At 44.8% G+C, this 14,630-nt stretch overlaps 1 long non-coding RNA gene across 1 annotated transcript in view; it reads right to left on the minus strand.

The window, feature by feature from the left end:
• Positions 1-2,478: 2,478 nt before the first annotated feature.
• The window catches only part of LOC146894328 (uncharacterized), a 28,840-nt gene continuing 16,688 nt past the window's right edge, over positions 2,479-14,630 (minus strand). The window contains exons 4-6 of the long non-coding RNA XR_015002386.2: positions 14,343-14,508; positions 3,350-3,501; positions 2,479-2,633 (exon numbers count right to left, since the gene is read on the minus strand). This is a non-coding gene — a long non-coding RNA (uncharacterized LOC146894328). The remainder of the gene's footprint in view (positions 2,634-3,349; positions 3,502-14,342; positions 14,509-14,630) is intronic.

A 14,630-nucleotide genomic window follows, 5' to 3' on the forward strand; every position in this document is an offset into this window, starting at 1 on the left:
TTATTGTGAACAACTAGAAATAGAAACTGGCCCCTTAGAAGCCCCTGTCTCCGTTAAATCGAGGCTTCCCCTGCCCTCTCCACTCCTATTCTACTTCCTAAAATCCAAAGAGCCAGAGCCATGGCAAAGGCTCACAGAGAACAGCAAGGTCCATAATTTCCAAGACTCCTTTAACATGTCACAGCTGGAGCAGGACAGGAAGCTCCACAAGCCAAAAATCAAGCTTCGGCATGGGTGGAAGACTGGCCTGCCCCACTGTCTTTCTGTAGGAACATAATCCAGAGATAGGAGGCTATTTTTAGGGGGGAAATGCAGGCTTTAGGATGTTAGGATGAGGAGTGGCTTTTGAAATAAAGTACACACTCTTATCATTACTAAAACAATTTTCCAGAATATTTTATTATGAATAGATGTTTATATTTTTTCCATTAACAATGAAAAACATTAACCCACAGAGTTTCATGAAAGTCTTCCATGTGGAGAGCTGTCTTGATTTCTAAAGATTGTAAGTTCATAGTTTTCCTTTCTTTGCTTTTTTGTTGTTCCTTCAAGGTTTTTTTTCTTAAAAAAAATGTTTTCCTGTGGCTAATGTCAAGTGTGCACTTCCCAGGTTGTTGGAGCGCATGCCAAAGGAAATATCCCCGTCATATCTTTAAACGAAAAGGCATTTAGTACATATGTCTAAAAGCTAACAGCGCTAGAGGGTGGGCATGGGAACTGAGATAGAGACTAGAGACTTATTTCATATTTGACTAGCAAACTTTTTTGAGCAAACTCCTGAGCCTTAGTATTTTAGGAATAGGAGTTGACCAAGTCAGTTGTGAAAGACTCAGCCCCAGCACAATCAGGAAAATAAAAATCAGGTTATTTTCAGGAGTTTTGAACTACCTAATTGGTAGTTCAATGCATTGTTCTCCACCCAACTGCAACACAATCGTTTCTTTACTTTCTGGCTGCCTGCTGCCTTGCATGGAGTTTGCTCAGCAACAAGCTGTCCAGTGTAGCACAAGACACAGAACTGAGAGTTTAGTCTTAGAGCGAGCGTTCTGAAGGCAAGCACTGGGACAACCATAGGGCTTTCTCAGTGTGGCTGTCTGTCCTCAGTAACAGTCCTTAGACAGGCTGGCTCTTGGACATCTGAGGAGTCCTGTTGATGTAGCAGTCATGGTGCCTTTGGGCTACTTACTATTTAGATTCCTAAATAGATCCAAAGAAGCTGAGTTCTCATCCATAAGACGGATGTAAAATGTGACAGGATGAGGCTTGGGAGTTTCAATGAAGTGAAAGCCACAGGTTTGGGAGAAGTACAAAGTACTGAGCTGGTGGCACTCACCTTTAATCCCAGCAGTGGGGAACAGAGACAGGCAGACCTCTGTGAATTGTAGACCAGCCTGGTCTTCATGTTAAGTCCTATACAAGCCAGAACGACATGGTGAAACCCTGTCTAAAAAAGGAGGGGGGTATGGACTCAATTGAGTGTGGTAGTTGGTACATGCCTGGAACCCTGCATTTGGGACGCTCAAGGTTGGCACATCCAAATCATCTTGGGCTACAAAGTGAGACCCAGTCCGAAAAAACAACAAACAGTGGCACAAACCTTTAATCCCAGCACTTGGGAGTTCAAGGTCAGCCTGGTCTACAAAGCGAGTTCCAGGACAGCCAGAGGTTGTTCAACCCTGGGTTGAACGCCCGCCCCCCCCCAAAAAAACCAAAAAGACAATACAAAATGAAACAAAACAACAACAAAAACTCCAAGGAGTGTGTGGACTCAGGAAGTGGACTGCAGGGGTTGGAGTCTCAGCACTCTTCCTCCTAGCTGAGCAATTTTGACAAGTCAATCAACTGTTGTATGCCTCAGTTTCCCTGCCTGTAATGACAGTGATGAAATAATCCTTGTTCTAATAGTATTATTATATGAGTTATGTTTGCTCATCTAGCAATGGGGAGTATGATCTGGGATTCAACTATCAACTCTTCAACTATCAACAGGTTCTTTTTACCTGCTGGTTATGAGCATATGTTGCTGCCATGGTCAAGGGTTATGTATGCAAGGTAACAATGCATTTGTTATATACATAAAGTAGAAAGTTATTATGGCTGGTGACCAACCCTAGAATTCTATTTCATCCTCAAATGAGAAAGGATCCAAATGCTAGAAACAACCCCAAATAGAGACATATTTTAAATAAATCAGAGTGGTTGTGGTATGAAGTACTATCACCACTTTTAGAATGAGACATCATCTGGGCTGGAGAGATGACTTAGTGGTTAAGAGCACTTGCTGCTCTTCCAGAGGATCCAGGTTCAGTTCCCGGCACCCAGTGGAAGTCCATAAACATCTGGAACTTCAGTACTAAGGTACCTGATGCTCTATTCTGGTCTCATCACTAGGCATGCATTCAGTGTACATAATACATACGTGCAAGAAAATCCACACACACAAAATTAAATAAGTAAATATTTATTTAAAGCCTTTAAGAAGTAAAACAAGTTGGACAGTGGTGGTGCACAGCTTTTAATCCCAGCACTTGGGAGGCAGAGGCAGGTGGAACACGGTGAGCTCGAGGTCATCTTGGTCTACTGAGTGAGTTCCAGGGCACACTCCAAAGGTACAGAAAAACTGTCTCGAAAAACTAAAAAGAAAAAAAAAGAAAACCAATTATATTAAGAGAAAGTAAATCCCAGTATAGCATGTGTCTCAGTTAGGATTTCTATTGCTATGAAGAGACACCATGACCAAAGTAACTCTTATAAAAGAAAGCATTCAATTGGGAGCTTACTTCCTGTTTCAGAGGCTATGTCTATTTTCAATCATGGTGGGGAACATGGAGCATGCAGGCAGACGTGGTACTGGGCAGTAGCTGAGAGCTGTATGTCCATATCCACAGGCAGCAGGCAGGGAGCCACTGAACCCAGCTTGAGCTTTTGAAACCTCAGATCACACCCTGAGTGGTACACTCCCTCCAATAAGACCACACCCCCTAATCCTTCCAAACTTTTCAAACAGTTCACCATCTGGGGACTAAGTATCCAAACAGCAAACCACCACCGTGTGTGTGCAGACTATTATAGGAACTAATATTTACTTACAATTTTCTGTGCATCAGGCAACATTTTAAGAGATTTACATCTGCAACACTTACTGTCCATATTAAGAAGACATCTTTGTTTTTCATTATAGAAATTAAGAAAATCGAGTCTTGAGCTGGAGCCTGTACCGGGTCAGTCTTGTTCTGGCATCCATTAATTAATCACTATTTTAAGGTAGCCTCCTAGCGGGGTGCTGAGTCACGTACAAATAAAGCGGGGTGCATGGGTTGCCAGTGCATTCAGTTGGCAGAGAACTCACGTTTCTTTGCACAAAGTCCTGGGTTCAATCCACAGTACTTCTTAAATCAGGAATCGTGGTTCACATCTGGAATCCCATTGCCAGGAGGGTCAGGAGTACTGCTGCTGTATATCAAGTTCAAGGCTAGCCTGGGATACCTAAAACACCCATCTCTGAAGAATAAAAAAACCAATGATCTACACACATAGAAAAGCAGTGCCCCCCCCCCCAAGGGGACCTTTCATCTGGAGATGAAAGGGAGACTTTCACTTTTTATCCTTTTGGGTTTGAGCCTTGGCCTTTAGCTGCTGAACCTTCTCTCCAGCCTAAAACTTTCACTTTTTATGATGTATACTTGTATGTTGTTGGAATTGTTTTACAACGATACCAACGCAGATTTATACTTTTGGAATCAAAAATAATTGTAAAGTAAATGAACTCATCTGATTTAGTAATTTAGTGGCTCACTTGATGTCACGTAGTATTTATAGCTTTACAAAATTAAATAGCCTGATCTTTAACACCCCTGTTTTGCTGATGAAAAGACTGAGTTGCACATCACCTGGTTGGAAAGACACACAGCTGGGGTTTGGATTGCAGTTTGGACTGAGTGTGTTTGCAGATTCTGTGTGTTCCATGCATGTCACATGTACTATACATGTACATGTATTTGTATGGAGCCCCAAAAAGTTGCCACACATTTTCAAATGTCAGATGAAGCCATAGGGCACTCTGTTGTCTGTGGCTGAAACAGTCTCTGAACTCAGAGACATGACATGACTTCAGCTCTTACTAGTTACTATAGTGGTCTGGGGCTAGCTCACTACTTCAGCTCTTACTAGTTCTAGTGGTCTGGGCTAGCTCATTAACAGTTTTCATTTGAGGACCCTCAATATAAAAATTGAAGGTAATACTTATAATGATATTTCATTTGTGTTTTAATGAACAAAGTTTGCCTGAAGATCAGAGAGTAAAACAGCCACACTGGTCATCCTTACAGACTAAGTAGTGGAACACACACCTTTAATCCCAGTAGCCATCCTAGTTTGCCACAGAAACCAGGCGATAGCGATGCATGCCTTTAATCCCAGTCCTAGAGAGGAATGGAAAATGGGAGACAGCTCTCAGACACAGTCTCATTCTGAGGATTCCTGGAGGCAGAATCACCATTACGGACTGAGGTAGAGGTAAGAGCCGGTGACTGGCTGTTTTACTTTTCTGACCTTTAGGTTGAACCCCAATATCTGACTCTGGGTTTTTATTAATTATGCTACAAATACTTATCTCCGTCTTACATTTCAATTGGAAAGTGAAATGCAGAGTAATGAATATAGAGGAATCTCACGTAAAGTTTTGAGAGGACATGCACAAACTATAATAATATGATATTGTTTTTATTAATAATATACTTTTATTAATAATATAATTGGGCAGTAATAGTGCATACCTTTAAATCCCAACACTTAGGAGGCAGAGGCAGCTGGGTCACTATGAGTGCAAGGCCAGCCTGGTCTACAAGATCTACTAGTTCTGGGGCATGCTCCAAAGCTGCAGAGAAACCCTGTCTTGAAAAACCAAATAATAATAATAAAATTAATAATAAAATAGCACTGTGGCTATGCTTTTAGAAGAGATTGAAGAAGAGGAGACTTTTTCTTCCTTCCTTCCTTCCTTCCTTCCTTCCTTCCTTCCTTCCTTCCTTTTTTGGTTTGTTGAGACAGGGTTTCTCCTTGTTGCCTTGACTGTCCTGGAACTCGCTTTGTAGACCAGGCTGGCTTTGAACTCACAGAGATCTGCCTGCCTCTGCCTCCTGAGTGCTGGGATTAAAGGCATGAGCCACCATCAACTGTTGAGGGAGCTTTTATTTTTTCCTTTACCTACCCCTTTTTTCTTTACCATTTTTGTCTTTAGCCAATGTGTGTATTACTTTTATTTCTAAAAATGCTGCTAAGGGTTATTGGGACTGAAAACCACTACCGAGAATTTCTTTTTAATAGCTCACTGCAAAAAAAATAATAATAAGGTATAATAAATGTTATTTTAAAAATACAAGCAAGATAGCGTTAAAAGCGTTTCTTTCTCTAGCCTCGGGAGTTCTAATGAACTATAATCACAGAGACGCCAGACTAGTCAAAATTGGAAGAAAGAGCTATAATCACAGGAAAAGAACTCTCTCCACAACTTGAAGGATCCCAGAAAAAGCAGCAGTAATGACAGCAGGGCTGACTTCAGGAAAAGCAGAAACAAGAGCAGCGCTGTGGTGGCGCCTGGAGTGGGTGGGGTGGCCGATAACACGGAGAGGCACTGGAGAGCACCAACTGCCACCCAGGACCCAAGGACGCCAGGGCAAGGAGGATGGGAGACCTAAAGTGTAAAATCAACAGGACGCGAATCTGGGAGAAAATGCTGAAGTGATTATGACTCACGACCTGCTGGTCCTCTCAGCTGGAGTGGCCTTGGAGAAACACCGTCACGGTTGTGTAACTGAGGCAATGTGTTCGGAGAAGCTGGAAGCGTGATGGAACAGCTTCCCGCAGCCCCAGGTAATCAAAAGGAGGTCAGTGTGACTGAGTCTGCAAGGAGGTCAGGTCACCGTCTTGGACAATCATTTGTCTCGTCTCTCCTTGTGTTTGCCAAAACTCCAGCAGGGAACTCATTACAAGGCATGCATGTGGCCTAATTACTTGTCCCATTCTGTCGCCAGAACAGACCCAGAGAATTCCAAAGTAGAGTGAACTCATGTTGCAATCTTGCACAGATCACAGAACAGATACTTTAGGGCCCAAATTTCTTCAGCAGCTCTGTTTTACTACAGACTTCACATTCCAGCCCGTGTTTGAAGTGCTCGCAGCTGCCCACGTGAAGCCCTTTCTCACTGTTCTCCGCAGTTAAGTGCCCAAGAACAAAAATGCTTCTTTCTTAAACTTCCTTGCTCACAAAACGAAAGCAGCCATTATATAATAAAGGTCGGGAGTCCAGGACTGAGTAGCCCCCAAGGTCACTCGGGCAGAAACAGAGAAAGCCAGTGGAGGGAGGGAGGGAGGGGGGGGAAGGAGAGAGAGAGAGAGACAGACAGACAGACAGACAGACAGAGACAGAGACAGAGACAGAGACAGACATAGAGAGAGACATAGAGAGAGACTCTCAGGCAGGAGACTGGGTGTGAGAATTAGTCAGCAACTAGACGGGCTCCGATGTCCATGAGGTTGTAACTGTATCTTGACAACATGGTCTTTCCTGGAAGAGACTTGAGCAGCGAATTTATCATTTTATAATTTGTGGTTTAAATCTGAGCCATCCACCAAGCAGCTGTGTTGGTCTGAGACACTTTGGAGTCCTTCTAAAGCCCGGGGAGACAGAAAGACCACTTCAAACTTGAGGCCCCAAACTCCTCAGGGTTTAACTGTGGGCGCACCAAGGGCAGGGCTTCTGCACTAGGAAATGTATGGGACCTGGAACGCGCGCCTTTGTTTGTTTTAGTCTTGGGGAGGGAGCAGACTGCGATAGTTGCAGCCTGGAGTCCGGGTTGGGGGAGGGGGCGCTCCTATCTGGTGACAGCGGGTTTTCATATATTCCAGGGTCCTCCTGGGAAATGAGAAGCTGGAAGCAGAGAGGGGGAAATGGGTGGAGAAATGGGAAGCTAGAAAAGGGAGTAGTGCCAGAGATAACTCTGCTGACTTCACAGTTTTCCATTGGGGCCTGCCCTGCCTACCTCTGTTGACATCAAAGCTCTCCCAGCGCCTTTGCGTGCCTGCTCAGTCGGCCCTGCCTGCTGCCACCCGGGGAAGAACTGGCGGCTAGCCCTGCAACAAAGCGGAGGACATTTCTGCAAGGAAGCTCTCATCAAAAACACCCGCCCCCTTCCAGTCCTGTGCAACAGCTCTGCATCCCCAGGCCGGGGGTTCAATCGTCCGTCTTGGACAAAGGCAGCTTTTACAGGGAGGTCTCCAGGAACGTGGGCAGCTTCCCAAGGTGTCTCACGGGTTCTGGGCAGCGCTGTCTGTGGGCCGATGGGTGTGTCTTTTGCAATCCTGTTAGGGCGCCTGGATTTGGGAAGTCTTGGCTCCTCTCCCCACAGCGATGCAGGGCATCGGATTATTGCTGGCAGCTAAGCCTCAACGCCTGCTGCCATTCCGGCTCCTTTCTCTGCTCCCACTGCTGAGATTTACATCACTCCCTTCTCTATTTTGCCCTATACTCTGGAAATGGCTGACCTCTTCCCAAGGAAGAAGCGGAGGAAATAAACTGACCATCCTTGCCTACTTTTCCTATGGGTCCTCCCTCCCTAAATCTGCTTGTATCTGGAAACCCTGGACGAAAGGAGTTACGGCATCCTCAGAGAGGACAAGCAGTTATCACTGGGTCCTCATATTGGTTTGAAACGTGTAAAATACTTAACAGATGGTGTGGGAAAGGTCACATTAGCCATCTCCTGCTCATCAATGGGAATTTGAAAATAAACCCAGGATGGGTGTTGTTTCCTTGGAAAGCAGTTGGAAGTGTCTAACATAGCTGGGGGGTGTAGCTCATTGGGAGAAAGATCCCATGCTTCGCTTACAAGCTTACAAGGTGACTTTCTTGACAGCTCTGCCATCAGTTAAAAAGGCCGGTGTGGGGGGGTGTTCTGTAATGGGCTATAGGGTTACCACTTAAAGGATGCCAACATGGTTTGCCTTTTGAGTTGAACACTGTGAGCTCTTCAGTTGACCTTGAGGAAGTTCCCAGAAGAGAGGTTGGGTGCTTCAAGATGGTGGCCACACTGAGGGCTGTTTGTTTCTACTGCGGCCAAATACAAACTTAGACTGTAGGACGTTTCGAAGGACAACATGATACTAGAAATGTCACATTTCAGATAAGAAATTGGAGTGTGGGGTCCTGTAAACTTCACCTGCAACAGCAGGGGTGTTAAAACCAGAAAGTGAGAATTTATAAAAGGCTGGTGAGATGGCTCAGTGGGTGAAGGCCCTTGCAACCAAGCCTGATGACCTGAGTTCGAGCCCCAGAACCCACACACTAGAAGGGGAGAACCAACTCTGATAAGTGCCCTCTGACTTTCACATCTGTACACATACAAATAAATATAATAAAAAAATTAAATTTTCTCTACCTAATCCCTTAAACAAGAATTAGTACCTAATTCAAATGTGGTGGTGCACACTTTTAATACCAGACTCCGGAGGCAGAGGCAGGTGGATCTCTGAATTCAAGGCCATTCTGGTCTGTAAATAGAGTTTCAGGATGACCAGGGCTACACAGAGAACCCTGTCTTGAAAAACAAACAAACAAACAAGCAAAACAAACAAAAAAAGAATTAATACCTGTCTCAGTTTATAACAAATGCATGCTTGAAGACCCAGATCCAAACAAGCACACCTCTGTAATCCTAGCACTCAGGAGGTGGAGACAGGATCCGTTTGGGGCTACAGAGCAAGATACTGCCCCCGCCCTGCTAAAGCAAATTTCAAGTAAGAGTTCTTTTCTGAGCCAGGCTTACTACAAGTAGTGGGCTGACACTCTGCCGGTCAAGGTAGCTGGAACGCTGTGCTTGGCTTTCTAGATGCAGACGGCCTCTTTGCAGTCTGCCAATACCGTTGAAACAGATTCAAACACTTTTTGGAGAGCATCTCGATTCAGCTTGCAGGCATTCTTGGGGCCCCCTTCCAAGAAGAAATGGACTGGCACGCTGTCTGGGCTGGACCCAAGTCAGCTCTGCCTACTCGGGAGTGTAGCCTCTCTGCTGCTGAGTGTCTGATGGCGAAAGCTTCAGACTTTCACTGCTCAATCAACACCTGCAAATCCGAGGCACTGGCTCTGCTCACAGGCCTTAATCTTTAGCTCTCACGTAGCTGAGACAATTCTTTTTATAAAGAGACATTAAGGCTATATTAAGTTTCTCTTCCCCGAGTCGTTGCCCTTCTAGTTTATTTACTCTGTCTCTCAAATGACCTAGGCACTCAGGAAGACAAGGGAAACTTGTTCCAGACTTTCATGATCTTTAAATACTGTGGAAAATCATTAACATGTTATAACCGCATTAGAGATATTTCTATTATTATTAATATTATTTTAGTGTTTTGATTTTTTTTCAGGAATTTTTTTTGTACAGCCCTAGCTGTCCTGAAACTCAACTAGGCTGGCCTTAAACTCAGAGATTCATATGCCTCTATGATACATACATACATATATATATGTGTGTGTATGTATATATATATATACATACACACACACACACACACACACACATATATATATATATATATATATATATATATAGTGTATTTGTTTTGTTTTTATGAGACAGGGTTTCTCTATGTAGCTCTGGCTGTCCTGGAACTCACTTTGTAGACCAGACTGACCTTGAACTCACAGGGATCTGCCTGCCTCTGTCTCCCAAGTCCAAGGATTAAAGGCATGAGCCACCATTGCCCAGCTGTTAAGATATTTTTAAGGAGATGTTGGATGTCTTGCAGCCTTCTGTCCCCTTCATCATATATTCACCACAACCTAAAAAAGTAAGGGACCTGATGCTTGAATGCTCGGGTGTTCTGGCTCATATCCCAGCTGTGGTCAAACTTTCTGAGCTCTCGTTCCTTCTTGTCTGGATTACTTATAGCATTGTCGGGAGGGCAAAGGCCAAAAGAATGTAGGAAATGAATAAAATGATTGACCAAACCAGATGTATACTGTCAGAGTCAGAGGTTTTGGCTACCATAAGCAGCAGAAACCAGCTTGACTTAAGCAATTTGTTTCTAACACTATTGGACAACTCAGAATCATAGGAAGCTTAGAACTGACTCAGAAAATATGTTGAGGATATTGCTCAGCTGATACAGCGTTTGCTTAACATGAACACAACCTTAGGTTCAACCCCCAGTGTTACATAAACCAGGCCTGGTGGTACCTGTTTGTAATCCAGCACTCTGGAGGTGGAGAAAGGAGAATTAGAAATTCAAGGTCGGAGATGTGGCTCAGTGGACAGAATGCTAATCTAGCATGCCTGAGGCTCTGGGGTCAGGTCTCAGCATTGCATAAACTGGGTATGGTAATTCATGCCTATAATCCCAGCTCTTGGGAAGTGGAGGCAGGGAGATCTCAGAGTATTCCTTAGCTACCTTAACTACACAGAGTTCAAAAGCAGCCTGGGGTACATGAGAGCCTATTTAAAAAAAAATTAACAGCAATAACACAAAAGTAACAACAACAACAAAGCCTGCAAGCAAGCAAACACAGGAACCAGAAACGGAGGATCACAGTCCATAGGTATGGTTACAGAAGAGGATGTAAGAGCTGTCACAGGGCACAGAGACTGGTGCTGTCTCATAGGTTGCTCTGCCACCAGCTTCCCTGGGTGTTACCATGAACACCACTGTTCTTACAGAGTCTCCAGGCTTTCTATTGGACGGTGCTGATCATTCTGACCTGCTTGGGTCAGAATGGGACACCTGCTTGGCCAAGTCTTGCTTATCCACCCAGCTCCTTCTAGTAAAGAAAACCAGAGAAAGCTCATCTGACATGTGGGGTTCCCTCTGGATGCTGAGGATAGAACACAATGTTTTGTGCATACCAGGCAAGCAGTGTGCAACTGACGTACACTCCCAGCCTTGAGGTTCTTCATATTTAATCTATTATTTTTTACTTAGCAGGTAAATATGACTTTTTGTTGTACTTTTCCACAGTCAACCTCCCGTTGTCTTCTCTTATCTTTCCTCCCGCTGGAAAAAGTTGTCCCCCTCTGAATTTATTAATTTATTTACTTGGTGGGGCTCTAAAAAGGTGTATTTTTGTTTTGATTGGTGTGCTTGGTCCTTGGGTGTGCATAGCATGTGTGCGTGGGTGCCTGAGGAGAACAGAAGAGGATGCTGGAGGCCCTGGAGCTGGACTCATAGATGGCTGTGAGCCGCCCCATGTGGGTGCTAACGATCAAACTGAGGTCCTCTGCAAGAGGAGAGGTGCGGGTGTGGGGCACATGCACTGTGGCACCTGTGTGGGGGTCAGAGCACAATTTGTGAGAGCCGGTTCTCTCCACCTTCCACCATGTGGATCCCGGAGCTAGAACGCAGGTCATCAGGCAGGCACGCTGAGCTGTCTCGCCTGCCCCATGCATTTTCTTTGTCTATTCTGTTGGCGGACATCTAGTCTGATTCTGTATCTTGGCTGGGATTCTTTCTTAGATAATTAAGATTCACAAACTGGCAAATGTTCTAATCAGGGCTTGGAGGGAGTTCAGAGCTGAGACGCAAGCACAGTCCTGATAAATCCCCTTCCCCTAATTCCAGGAAAGCAGGGATGGGGCGGGGGCTGAGTCTCTGATGCTGGCTTACCAGAGAACTGGAAATGAGTCCAGGATACATATTCGAGTACTAAACCCAGTTCCTGTTGACCCAGAAGTAACCTCACTAGGCAACAAGCTGACTTCCTAGAAGAGGGGAGATAAACTTCTGCTTTGCTCTCTTCTTCTACAAGAATCATCTCCCAGCCCCAGAGAAGCAAGGACAGGTAGCTCGGGAGTCTCAGATGCCCCTGACCCACACAGGTACCAGTCCTGCCTGCTCTAACCACCCTTCCTACCCCAGTAGGAAGTACATAGAAGCTGCTGTCATCCCAATACCAAAGAAGCCAGAAGCTTGTGTCAGGGGCTTCTACCTTTAACCTTGACCTCTCATCTCAGACCCACTGCTTAGACATTTAATAATCTATGGACCTGGATATTTGGTTGGTCATTAGAGCTTGCCTCTGCTGGTCACTCCACCCTGGGGCCTGGGATGGGAATGAATGGGCAGGAAGAGGGACTTATGCTACCCATAGCTCCTGGGCCCCAGAGTCCCAGGCCAGTTTCCTCAATGATACTGTCTAGAATTCTAGAGATTAAAAAACAACACTCTGTTGCTTATTTGTTTGGGTCTCCTATCCACAAAAAAGTTTTTTTTTCTTTAAAGGTTCCAGATAAAATCAAAAATGGAAAGTCTTTTTTGAGTCATCTAATTATTTGTTACTTGACTTTTGGAAGCGAGACCAACAACTAACCAAAAGTGTAGCACTCATTAAAGGATGATCCACAGGCCCAGGCTGTCCGCTAGCCATTCTCAGGATTCTACTCTGGGCTGGGCCCTTGGTGACACACTGTTTCCCTCTCTCCCTTTCCTGGGGATGTGGCTGGGGAAGTGGCCTCCGGGCAGAGTGGATAATCCTGTCTGGTTCCTAAGAAGATGACAGGATGGCATGTGGAATGATCTGTTCCCATTTTTTTTCCCTTTCCCTTCGCCATACACAGAGCTCCCCCTCTAGCCCACCCTCTCCTCATCCAAGAGATGCATACCCAGGCTTTCCTTAAACTCTGGGCAGTTGCCAGCCTGGCACGATGACTCAGTGGATAAAGCCACCTGAGCCCAGTCCCATCCCTGCAGCCCTCATGGTAAGAGAGAACTGATTCCCATAGCTTGTCCTCTGACCTCTGCACGAGTGCTGTGGCATACAAATGCACACAGGTGGCGCGGGAGAAGTATCTGTATTCTGTCAATCATATTTTAATAAAACGCTGATTGGTCAGGCAGGCAGTATAGGCGGGAAAGCCAGACAGGAAGTAGGGGTGGAGCAAAGAGACTGGGAGTATTCTGGGACACAGGAAGCTCCCTCGGTCACGCCTGCGCAGACCACCAGAGAAGCAACATATAACCTGCCCAGCTGAAAAAGGTACCAAGCCATATGGCTAACGTAGATAAGGATAATGGGGTAATATGTGTCATAAGAGCTAATAAGTAGCCTGACCAAATGGGCCAATCAGTTTATAACCTTATGGAGTCCCGTCTGTGATTTTCTTTGGGGTTTGCCGGTTGTGGGGTACTGGGCGGGAACAGATACCCCAACAAGCCGGCCCTCATGTTACACACAGGGATAGAAAATAAATAAAAACATTAAAAAAAAAGCTCTAAACAACTAAAGTTTGAACAAACCTTTTAAAAACAATATCCTTAGAAACTGATAAATTTAGCTGGGCAGTGGAACTGTGGTGGCACATGCCTTTAATCCCAGCACTCGGGAGGCAGAGGCAGGCAGATCTCAGTGATTGAGGCCAGCCTGGTCTACAAAATGAGTTCCAGGACACCCAGAACTACACAGAGAAACCTTGTTTCAAAAGAAAGGAAGGAAGGAAAGAAGGAAGGAAGGAAGGAAGGAAGGAAGGAAGGAAGGAAGGAAGGAAGGAAGAAAAAGAAGTAGATACATTCATAATATTTTAGCTTAGTTCAATAGTCCAATCAACTTGGAAAGTAGAAGTTGGAAGATTGGGAGTTCAAGGCCTGCTTTTGCTACATAGTTAGTTGGAGACCACCTTTAGATACAAGAAAACAAGTCATAACAATGCCTCTTACAGCCAGGCAGTAGTGGCATGCACCTTTAATCTCAGCACTAGGGAGGTAGAGGCAGGCAGATCTCTGTGATTTCAAGGCCAGCCTGGTCTACAGAGTGAGTTCCAGGACAGCCAGGGCTACACAACGAAACTTTGTCTCAAAAAACAAAACAAAGCAAAACAAAAAGAATGCCTCTAGTGAGTCAAAGTTCAGGGCTTTCAGTCTGAATCTCTTAGAAGGTAGATGTAAATAATCAGGAGCCGGGTGTGGTGTTAATCCCAGTACTCAAAGGCAGGTGGATCTCTGTGGGTTTGAGGCCAACCTGGTGTACAGAGTGAGTTCCAGGACAGCTAGACTGTTGTTACACAGAGAAACCCTGTCTCAGAAAAAAGAACAACAACAAATCAGGGGGAAAAAAATTTCATCTCTCTCTTTCTCTCTCTCTCTCTTTCTCTCTTTTTTTTTTTTTTTTTACATTTTTTACTTTATTTTAGTGTGCATATGCACACAAGTGCCATAACCTATACAGGGGAGTCAGAGGAATTAGTTCTTCCACCATGTGGGTGCTAGGAATTGAACTCAAAATAGCCAGGCTTGATGGCAAAGCACCTGAACCTGCCAGTCTGTCTTGCCTGCCCCAGATCCACTTTTCAGTGCCTTTAACTCACCTGAAGACTCCGTCTGCTTTTGCTCAGTCTTGACTTGTAGGGTTTGATACATTTCATCCAGAGCTGACCAGGAGGAAAAGAGTGCATTTCCTCAGGAGCTGATCTTGCTTCCTCTCTTCAGACAGCAGCCATGACATAACCACTGGCGTTTCCGGTTTCTATTTAACTGTCAAGAAGCCCAGACTTCAATTTAGAATCCATTCATAAACTTATCTCTCAGTCTCTTTGGCTTCTTTTATATGGTTCCTCATCTTGCCTTTCATCTCTGTCTTATCTAGTTGCATATTT

This window comes from Myodes glareolus, chromosome 6, assembly GCF_982192425.1.
Source record: "Myodes glareolus chromosome 6, mMyoGla1.1, whole genome shotgun sequence".
In the NCBI taxonomy this organism is placed as follows: domain Eukaryota; kingdom Metazoa; phylum Chordata; class Mammalia; order Rodentia; family Cricetidae; genus Myodes; species Myodes glareolus.